Below are 11,502 nucleotides of genomic sequence, written 5' to 3'. Positions count from 1 at the left end.
TAAAGAGAAGAGCTGGAATAACGTTTTTAAATGTATTTTACATAATAGGTTAAAAATATTATTTCAGCATTCAGTCTATATAAACAACAATGAGATTATCTACATCTCTTATTCAAACTAAGCCTTAAAAATCCATATGCTATTTAACATTTTTAGTAGCCACATTGAAAAGCAAAAAGAAAAGATGAAATTTATTTTTAATGTATTTTAACTAATTAAAATATTATTTCAGCATTTAGTGTGTATAAAAAACCAATAAGACTATCTACATCCTGTATTCAAATTGTCTTAAAAATCCACTGTGCATTTTATATTCATATTGTCATGAAGTTTAGGTGCTAAAATTTTATCACAAATAGTTTCCTGCATGTAGTTTTCAAGGCGAAAACATAGATTTACATGTCTAATTTCCCCTAAACATAATACAATCACTGAATTGGCTATCAGAAGCATTTTACTTATCTATGCATATCCATACCTCATTGTTTCATATATTTGGAAGAAATGGTTTGATTTTGGGACAGATGCATGTTTTTCAAAATTATGTTTTTTTTTCAAATTAATTAAAATCACTATATTTTGTGTAATGTTAATATTATAAATGTTAAAATCAAGTATTTAATAAATTAAACAATATGAAAATATACTATTATTTGGTGTTTGTAGCAGGCATGATGGGGCTTTCTAGGTGTCGCTAGTGATAAAGAACCCACCTACTAATGCAGGGGATGCAGCAGACACGGGTTCAACCCCTGGGTGAGGAAGATTCCCTGGAGGAGGGCACGGCAACTCATTCTAGTATTCGTGCCTATAGAATCCCATGGACAGAGAAGCATGGCAGGCTGTAGTCCATAGGGTCACACAGAGTCCGATACAGACTGCAGTGACAGCATGCATGCTCCCACAGGGAGCAAGATGGTGTCAGCTTTACTCTGCAGAGCTGAAACACTGACAGAACAGGTCATGAGGGCCCAAGGTCCCAGTGAGGTATCCGTGGTGTGCTCTATGGCATCTGGAGGTGGTGTTTCTACGGACAATGAGAAGGCAACTGGGCTGGAGAGGGAGAGCATGCTGGCTGCAGACAAGGGACTGAAACCCTATATTATGCTTGCCCCAAAGGCAGGTTCAGGTACCAAGAAAGACCCTAATTTAGTCCCCTCTATCACCAACAAGGGAATAGTGAGCTTCACCATGAAGAAGATAACCATGCTATCATCTGGTTCTGGCCACACAAAGACAAGGCCCAGCCATGCCTGAGCTATGGAACCCATTACTAGTTGGTGCCCCACCAGCTGGTCCACTGAGCCCTGCACTAACTCATCTAACATGTAGTGTAAAGTTTCTTCTTTCCTACAAAGACTAACCATTATATTATCTCTTCCCCCCAAAAAAAAAAATCTATTTAAATTTGTATTGCAGAGTTTGGGAGTCATTTTAAACAATATTCTCCATTAAAATTAAAATCTTCTGAATATGGATTCATGCTAGAAACTATGTAAAATTATTAGTTATTTTTCTAATGAGAAATTTCAATTATAACACAAATTTTCATTTGTTTATCCTGCTAGGTCACCTATAAAATTTTTCTTTTCCTGAAGCTCTAAATATAACACACTCTAATGCAGTATATCAGTTTCAGTTCAGTTCAGTTCAGTTCAGTCACTCAGCTGTGTCCGACTCTTTGTGACCCCATGAATCACAGCACGCCAGGCCTCCCTGTCCATCACCAACTCCCAGAGTCCACTCAAACTCACGTCCATCGAGTCGGTGATGCCATCCAGCCATCTCATTCTCTGTCGTCCCCTTCTCCTGCCCCCAATCCCTCCGAACATCAGAGTCTTTTCCAGTGAGTCAACTCTTTGCACGAGGTGGCCAAAGTATTGGAGTTTCAGCTTCAGCATCAGTCCTTCCAATGAACACCCAGGATTGATCTCCTTTAGAATGGACTGGTTGGATCTCCTTGCAGTCCAAGGGACTCTCAAGAGTCTTCTCCAACACCACAGTTCAAAAGCATCATTTCTTCGGCAATCAGCTTTCTTCACAGTCCAACTCTCACATCCATATATGACCACTGGAAAAACCATAGCCTTGACTAGACGGACTTTTGTTGGCAAAGTAACGTCTCTGCTTTTTAATATGCTGTCTAGGTTGGTCATAACTTTCCTTCCAAGGAGTAAGCGTCTTTTAATTTCCTGGCTGCAATCAGCATCCGCAGTGATTTTGGAGCCCAAAAAAATAAAGTCTGACATTGTTTCCACATCTATTTCCCATGAAGTGATGGGACCAGATGCCATGATCTTCGTTTTCTGAATGATGAGCTTCAAGCCAACTTTTTCACCCTCCTCTTTCACTTTCATCAAGAGGCTCTTTAGTTCCTCTTCACTTTCTCCCATAAAGGTCGTGTCATCTGCATATCTAAAGTTATTGATATTTCTCCTGGCAATCTTGATTCCAGCTTGTGCTTCTTCCAGCCCAGAATTCCTCATGATATACTCTGCATATAGTTAAATAAGCAGAGTGACAATATACAGCCTTGACGTACTCCTTTTCCTATTTGGAACCAGTCTGTTGTTCCATGTCTAGTTCTAACTGTTGCTTCCTGACCTGCATACAGGTTTCTCAAGAGGCAGGTCAGGTGGGCTGGGATTCCCATCTCTTGGAGAATTTTCCACAGTTTATTGTGATCCACACAGTCAAAGGCCTTGGCATAGTCAATGAAGCAGAAATGGATGGTTTTCTGGAACTCTCTTGCTTTTTCCATGATCCAGCGGATGTTGGCAATTTGATCTCTGGTTCCTCTGCCTTTTCTAAAACCTGCTTGAACATCTGGAAGTTCACGGTTCACGTATGGCTGAATCCTGGCTTGGAGAATTTTGAGCATGACTTTACTAGCGTGTGAGATGAGTGCAATTGTGAGGTAGTTTGAGCATTCTTTGGCATTGCATTTCTTTGGGATTGGAGTGAAGACTGATCTTTTCCAGTCCTGTGGCTACTGCTGAGTTTTTCAAATTTGCTGGCATATTGAGTGCAGCACTTTCACAGCATCATCTTTCAGGATTTGAAATAACTCAATTGGAATTCCATCACCTCCACTAGCTTTGTTCGTAGTGATGCTTTCTGAAGCCCACTTTACTTCACATTCCAAGATGTCTGGCTCTAGGTCAGTAATGACAACATCGTGATTATCTTGGTCGTGAAGATCATTTTTGTACAGTTCTTCTGTGTCTTCTTGCCACCTCTTAATATCTTCTGCTTCCGTTAGGTCCATACCATATCTGTCCTTAATCGAGCCCATCTTTGCATGAAATGTTCCCTTGGAATTACAAATCACACTGACTACTTGTAATATATTATTGAATTTTGAGCAAAAATTTCCTTTATTTCAAGAAGGACTTGAATTGGGGTTAGTGATATTTAGATTGTAAAATGTTCCAATAACTCAACCAATGAGCATTAACAAATAACATAGAATTATTAAATCAATTTTCTTCCATTTCAATAACTCCATATACTCTAAGTAGGGACTTCCATGGTGGCTCATTGGTAAAGAATCTGCCTGCCAATGCAGGAGATGAAAGAGATGTGGGTTTGATCCCTGAGTTGAGAATATCCTGTTGAGGAGGGCATGGCAACCCACTCCAGTATTCTTGTCAGGAAAATTCCATGAACAGAAGAGTTTGACAATCTACAGTTCATAGGGTTGCAAAGAGTCAGACATGACTGAAGCGAGCCCATACATATTGGAAGTAATTTTTAGTATTTTTGAGAACATACTGAAAGCTGTAATAATTGTATCCATGACATTTTTCAATGATATCATTTCAGAAAATAAAGCAAAAATATTTTCGAGATGTTTCAGAGTGGACGAGATGTTTCAGAAACAAGATGTTTCAGAGCCATGAGAGAAATATCAAATCACCAATCACCTGTTTTGAAATTTCAGCAAATCTGAATGCTTGACTATGTCTGGAATATACTTGATCAGTATAGAAACTAATTTTTTAATGTTCAGCATTTTATTTAAAAACTGTCTATAACATAATCTGTTAGGTCTATGTTTTTACTACACATCCTAAGGACACAGCAGAAATGGTGGTTGGGAGACCTTCCATATTTTTGGATGCTAATAGAACAGGCAATAGACAGTTGTAAATGGATACATTTCATACTGGGGGTAAAAAACACAATTTAAGGAAATGAGCAGTTTATGAGGAGGAATGTGGTATAGTATAAAGAACGGAAGAATAATACAATAAAATTCTACACTATATTAAGATAGAAAAAGTAGTGAAGAAAATATCACACCTGCACATAATGCTTATATAATATAGTTGAAAACCCATATAAAATGCCATGTATTTAAACCAATTTACAAATACAAAAAAATCTGTCCAAGCTCTGAGCTTGCATGTGATAATGTTTACAGTGGATACATGCTAAAGAAAACCAAAAAATACTTCCAAATAGCTTTTCTTCAACAAAAGTGGCACGATATATATTATTCTATACTCTCTCAGCCAGCAAAATGAGTTCTACAAGGTGTATAATACAAAAATGAAAAAAAAAAATCACAGTTCCACAAAACTGTTTTGACTTTACAACTTCAGTACCTTTGAAGAATTATTTACACATATTTCAAGAACATCCATCCACTGCACAGAATATATAACAATTACTTACAATTGACAGGAGAATCTAGAAATACTTTAGAACCTACCAATAATGCTTCTAGAACACCACAGATTATATTTCCAGTGGCTGCAGTGACATGAAAGGTTCTTGTTCTATACACAAATATTTACAAGATCTATTCAGACTGGTAAATTTTTATGATAATAGTTAAGTAAAAATATATTGGTTTTAATAAGAAAATCAAGCTACTAATTTCTAAATAAAACACAACATCCATAGTCAGATATTGGTGGCCCCTTCTGATATGAGGGAGCATAGATGTCCTGAAGCTTTTTAAGTATTCAAACCAGCTTAAACAGTTTTGTAAATATAAAACTGTGTTCCTTTTGGGATATATGTAAAAATATTTAATGCTTCTATTTCATCTTCTCATGTTGGTTTTATTATGATTATTTTATTAATTTATTTATTTTAATTGGAGGCTAATTACTTTACAATGTTGTATTGATTTTGCCATACATTGACATGAATCCACCCCGGGTGTACATGTGTTCCCCATCTTGAACCCCCCTCCCACCTCCCTCCCCATCCTATCCCTCTGGTTCATCCCAGTGCACCAGCCCCGAGCATACCATATCATGCATTGAACCTGCACCGGTGATTCGTTTCACATATGATAATATACATGTTTCAGTGCCTTTCTCCCAAATCATTCCACCCTCGCCCTCTCCCACAGAGTCCCAAAGACTGTTCTATACATCTGTGTCTCTTTTGCTGTCTCGTATACAGGGTTATCATTACCATCTTTCTAAATTCCATATATATGCGTTAGTATACTGTAGTGGTGTTTTTCTTTCTGGCTTACTTCACTCTGTATAATAGGCTCCAGTTTCATCCACCTCATTAGAACTGATTCAAATATATTCTTTTTAGTGGCTGAGTAATACTCCATTGTGTATATGTACCACAGCTTTCTTATCCATTTTTCTGCAGTATGTGTATATTCCAATATGAATGGTACTGAATTCTGATCATACCAGTTTCTATCAGGATCTATCAGCTCTGAGAGACATCCTACAGATAATCTGGTTGACAACCCCACAGTAGTTTTTTCTTTTTCTGCTTAGAATTTTTTTTAACAGAGAAGAAAGGGTTTTGCTAAGAGATCAGAATATGGTTTCCCCTCAGCATCATGGGAGGAGATTAAAAAAATTCATTCTGTGGTCTCTGTTTCATTAAGTCTTGGTGCTTTCTTCAGTAACGGTGTGAAATATATTTGACTTTGAGTCCCACTGTAGAAGAGGAATTATTTTTCACTGCAGCATTTCTCAGTCTTTTTCTTGTTATTTACTCTGAACTATAAAATTAAGTTCATAAAGGCATTTGGCAAGGGTGGAGGGAGATTCCATGCTACTAATGGCTAGCACTGATAAGTTGTTTTTATGTTTCAAACAATCTGTGACCATATTCTGAATATTTACCAATATTTTATTTTAATATTAAAGCAGCTGTTAGTCAGATGTGTTTAGTTATTGGTCCCTCTTTTTCATCTGTAAAATCTTGAAAGACAAGGTTTCTGGATCCTTTCCTAAGTAGCACAAGGGCATCACTGGGATGATTCACAATAGCCTTTTGTGCTCTAGAAGTTGAGCTTGTGCCCCCTACAGCTGGCTTCTTGGTAGAAGATTTCTGATTTCCTACTTGTCTTGGATCATCTTGTTTTATCCTGCAAGCAGGGCATTCTTTGAACAGTGCTTGTCCTGTAAGTGAGTAATGAAAGAAAACCGCTGTTGGTGGAAAGGCTCACAACCTTCGCAAAGACCCTGCCTTGGATATACATCTTTTCCTCCATGTTCAGATGCTGCATGGTAGAAAACCCATGAGGGAGTCTGAGACCACTTTTTATGAGACTGCCACAGACACATGAAGTTGTGCCCAGGTTTTCTCACTGGATCTCCATGTTGACTAGATACACTGAATGGAGAAGCCTGAGAACTGTTAGACTGGCTCTGCACTTGAAGAATTGGTGTGCTACATTAGCTACAGTGCTCAGATCTGCTCCTGCTGGCATGAAAATCATTGCGGCACTGCAGCCAGCATTATTGGGATCACTGATTCCAACAGTTGTAACTCCCACTTTATTTGGAAATCCTGTCACGGTTTCCCTATCATTATCCTCTGCTGGTCTCTTTACAGTTTTGCATTCTGCTGTGCCATTTGTAGGCCAAATGTCGGATGACAGGGTAGGTGAATGGGACAGTCTTGATCCTGAGTGGGTAACAGTTATGCTTTGGTTCCCTGTATAACAGAGGTTGTAGAATGTGGTCAGACATCTATGCTTGGGTGTTGCTGGGGCACATCTGAATTCAAATATGAAGGTAGAGTTTCAGTAGGCAAATCAGTACTACTGAATTGCTGTATAGACACATTTGTGGCCTCCTGTATACTGCTCACAGATGGCGAACCACTAAAGTTAATATAGGTCCATTTGAAATTTTTTTCTAGTGGATCACCTTTGGCAGTATCTTGCTGAGTGGCATCTAAAGTCCTTTGTGGTTCCATTGGAGATATCTCACCATTTCCTAAATGATTGGAACTTTTGTGATTTGGAATGTTTTTGCTTAAATGAGAGCCATCTCTTCTATCAAAATCACAGATTCCATTAACTAGAGGTTTTTTCAAATCACTTTTAATATCCTGCATGTCCATTTGTTCTAAGTTCTGTTTTCCAGGAGCATCTGAAAAAGATGCTCCTTTCTCAGCTAATTCTAATGATGGCCCATTACTGATTACTGAGCACTAATTAGCCTCACTTTGTATTTTCCCTGAGTTTAAGGAGTCATGGTATTTTCTCCCACTTAAAAGATTTCCCATCTGCATATCAGTTTCCTGTGTATCTCCATTGCCAGTGTTCGTGGTTCCTCATTTGCTGGATGGGTTCTCTATGACTTCAATTTTACCTCCATGAACATGTAAGCCTGTTGCTTCTTTTGCTTCCTCCTCCTTTTGGCAAATTATTTTATCACCTTTGAATGTGAGAGTATAAGTAGTACAAGATGACTGCCCAGCTGGAGATGCTTGAGTGACTGGAAGTGTTTACACCCAAAGTCCAAATCCTGCCTGTGTCCTGCTCATGGTGATTTGTTTCATTTTTAAGCCACAAAGCACGCTTTCTCATGCTTTTGGACATTCTTTGTAAAAAAACCCCACAAATTGCTAATTATATAATTTAGTATAATATATTAATTATACACTATAATTAGTTATGGTGTGCAATTAATTATAATTAATTGTATGTATGTGCATGTAAGTGCCTTCAGTCGTGGCAGACTCTATGGACTGTAGCCTGCCAGTTTCCTCTATCTGTGGCGTTCTCTAGGCAAGAATACTGGAGTAGGTTGCCATGCTCTCCTCAGGGGATCTTCCCGATCCAGGGATGGAAGCTGCATCTCCTGAAACTCCTGCATTGCAGGCAGATTCTTTGCCACCGAGCCACCAGGGAAGCCCAATTAATTGTATAGCATATAATTAATAAAAATTGTATAATTAATTATATCACATAACAACTAAAGCCGAAAAATTGAAATTTTTCAAATTTTAAATTAACTGAACTTTGATATTATTAGAAAAATCATGTATTCTGTAAACAGCTGGTGACAGTTTAAAAGCTTTAATTTTTTGTAGAATACCATTTTGTTATGTTTTTCATAAATTTCTAACAAAATTTAAATTACTAAAATTATAGTTTACCATGTCTCCAGTTAAAAGTGCATGTGTGTGTGAAAGAATCCAGCTCATTTTATAACTGAACTATTGCCAGTCAGAACCTCTTAAAACTGTTTAAGCTTTTTCATTCAATATTTATTTCTGATTTCAAATGACTAGTTTCATTGAATATATATATTTTTTTACTCTTGAGAAGAGACCTCTGATAAAAATCACTATACATTTACTGTAAATTTTAATATCATCTACTTTATTATCTTTTAATATATTTTACATAATAATACATTTTTATATGTTCTGTTGCAGCAGAGTGAGAATGTCATACATTGTGAAATTTGAAAAAAAAATCATGTTGCATTCTACTCTTTTTTCTTTGCTATTCTATTAATAGTACCTAATTCTGCATCTCCACTCAATCTACATTAGTAGAGTGCTTTGATTTTAAACTAAAAAAAAATCTATAAGATGCCAAAATCACTCAAATGCTAAAATGACAGTGTCTTCAACAAATAGTGTTGAGAAAACTAGGCATTATTATCCAACAAATAAATTCTGTCCTTATCCCACATGCAAAAATTACCTCAAATGGATTAAAAACTCAAAAGTAAGACTTAAAACCATAAAACACCTGTAAGAAAACAGGACAGAGACTTTATAAAATTGGATTTGACAATACCTTATTGGGCATGACACCTAAAAGCAACAGACATCAAAAGCAAAAAATAGACACACAGGAGTAAATAAAATTTGAAAACTTTTGTGCATAAAAGGATACAATCAACAGAGTGAAAAGGTAATCTGCAGCATAGGAGAAAATAGTTATAAATCATACATTTGATAAGAGGTTGGGATCTAGAATATACAAAGAACTCCTACAACTCAACAACAACAAATGAAATAACCCGGCTTAAAAATAGGCAAAAGATTTAAGCAAACATAACAAGATGCTCAACATCACTAATCATCAGAGAAATGCAAACTAAAACCACAACAGGATATCATCCCACAGCCATTAATTAACTCTCAACAAAAAAAAAAAGAAGGAGGGAAGGAATAAGGAAAGGAATAAAAACAGAAAAGAAGTGTTTTTCAAGGATGTAGACAAAGGAGAACTCTTGTGGACTGTAGGATGTGATTGTAAAATCATGTAACTGCTTTGGAAAATAGTATGGAGGTTTCTCAAAAGAGTAAAAATAGCAATCCCACTTCTGGGTATAAATCCAAAGGGATTCAAAGTAGGACCTTGAAATGATATCTACATACATAAGTGTTCACAGCAATAGTATCCACAATAACCAAGAGGTAGAAGCAGCCCAAATGTCCATCAAAAGATCACTGAATAAACAAAATATGGTATCTACATACTTGGAATATAAATCAACCTTAAAAAGGAAGGGAATTCTGTTACATTCTACATAGAACATTATGCTAAGTGAGATAGTTCAGTTCAGTTCAGTTCAGTCGCTCAGTCGTGTCTGACTCTCCGCGACCCCATGAATCACAGCACGCCAGGCCTCCCTGTCCATCACCAACTCCTGGAGTTCACTCAAACTCATGTTCACAGAGTCGGTGATGCCATCCAGCCATCTCATTCTCCGTCGTCCCCTTCTCCTCCCGCCCACAACCTTTCCCAGCATCAGAGTCTTTTCCAGTGAGTCAACTCGTCGCATGAGGTGGCCAAAGTATTGCAGTTTCAGCTTTAGCATCAGTCCCTCCAGTGAACACCCAGGATTGATCTCCTTTAGAATGGACTGGTTGGATCTCCTTGCAGTATAAGGGACTCTCAAGAGTCTTGTCCAACACCACAGTTCAAAAGCATCGATTCTTCGGCGATCAGCTTTCTTCACAGTCCAACTCTCACATCCATACATGTCCACGGGAAAAACCATTGCCTTGATCAGATAAGCCAGTTGCAAAAAGATAAATGCTATATGAGTACACTATTATGAAGTATCTGAAGTGTTATACTAATAATTAACTCATAAGGGTTAATATGTAAAGGAGTTAAGATGCTTTAAGCAGAAATAAAATATTTGAGTTGGAATTTAAAAGATGGATTTTTGCCTACTGCCTTTCTGATATAGATTCTTATAAAATAATAAAACATATAACTTATCTAAATGTTTCTCTCCTTAATTGTGCCTTTCCATGGATTGAAATGTCTGCTCTAACATTTTCCTTTTCATCATTCATGGAGCAACAATTTACTGAGACTATAGTTTAGGCTCCAGAGAACAAAAGAGACAAAGTGAAAGATAAAAGCTGCTGCTGCTAAGTCACTTCAGTCGTGTCCGACTCTGTGTGACCCCATAGACGGAAGCCCACCAGGCTCCCCCGTCCCTGGGATTCTCCAGGCAAGAACACTGGAGTGGCTTGCCATTGCCTTCTCCAAAGATAAAAGCTACTGTTGTTTTAAAGGTATTTAATGTCCATCTTTTATTTTTCCAAAAATGTTACCTGGAAAAATAGCCAGTTCCAAGTGGCTTAAACACCTCTAATTTATAACTGCTAATGAGTTTGAGTGTACTCCGGGAGTTGGTGATGGACAGGGAGGTCTGGCGTGCTGTGATTCATGGGGTCGCGGAGAGTCGGACACGACTGAGCGACTGAACTGAACTGAACTGAACTGAATAATAAACATTGCAATGGGAATATACACACACACATTCAATGTAATTTTTTTGTTGTTACTTATTGGAATGTGTAGCAAAGGACATTTTAAAATGCTGATCCATATAGAAAGTAGTTATATTATAAATATGTTTTTGTTTGAATACTTTAAAAATATTGTTACATATAATGACATCAGTTTTGCAATCTCTTCAACTTGAGAATTTAACTTTTCACATTTTCAGAGTAAAGTATAATGAAACAGACAAAAATGGGCAAATATTGCTTCTTAAACTTATTTTCAGTCAGTGAATTCTGTACTAGCGAGAAGCTAGATAGAAAATTAATGAATCAACAAAAAGTAGGATGAGTTCAAGCATTTCAGTTCTCATAATAATGATGCCCTAGAGAATCTGGTTTGATCAATGCATAATCATTTCCATTCAGATGAGTCTGCCCAAATAACTGGAATGTTCATTTTGTGGTCCAGTAATCTTAGTTGACTTAATGACATAAGTAGAACAACTGTGAATA

The 11,502-nt window shown here is 37.1% G+C and overlaps 1 pseudogene; it reads left to right on the top strand.

The window, feature by feature from the left end:
- Window positions 1-915: 915 nt before the first annotated feature.
- On the top strand, window positions 916-1,304 carry LOC148775828 (cytochrome c oxidase subunit 5B, mitochondrial pseudogene; annotated as a pseudogene).
- The last annotated feature ends 10,198 nt before the right edge of the window (window positions 1,305-11,502 follow it).

Source organism: Moschus berezovskii, chromosome 13, assembly GCF_049115385.1.
Source record: "Moschus berezovskii isolate FMDL1 chromosome 13, NW_MosBer_1.0, whole genome shotgun sequence".
Classification (NCBI taxonomy): Eukaryota; Metazoa; Chordata; class Mammalia; order Artiodactyla; family Moschidae; genus Moschus; species Moschus berezovskii.
This window is presented reverse-complemented; position numbering and strand designations above follow the sequence as displayed.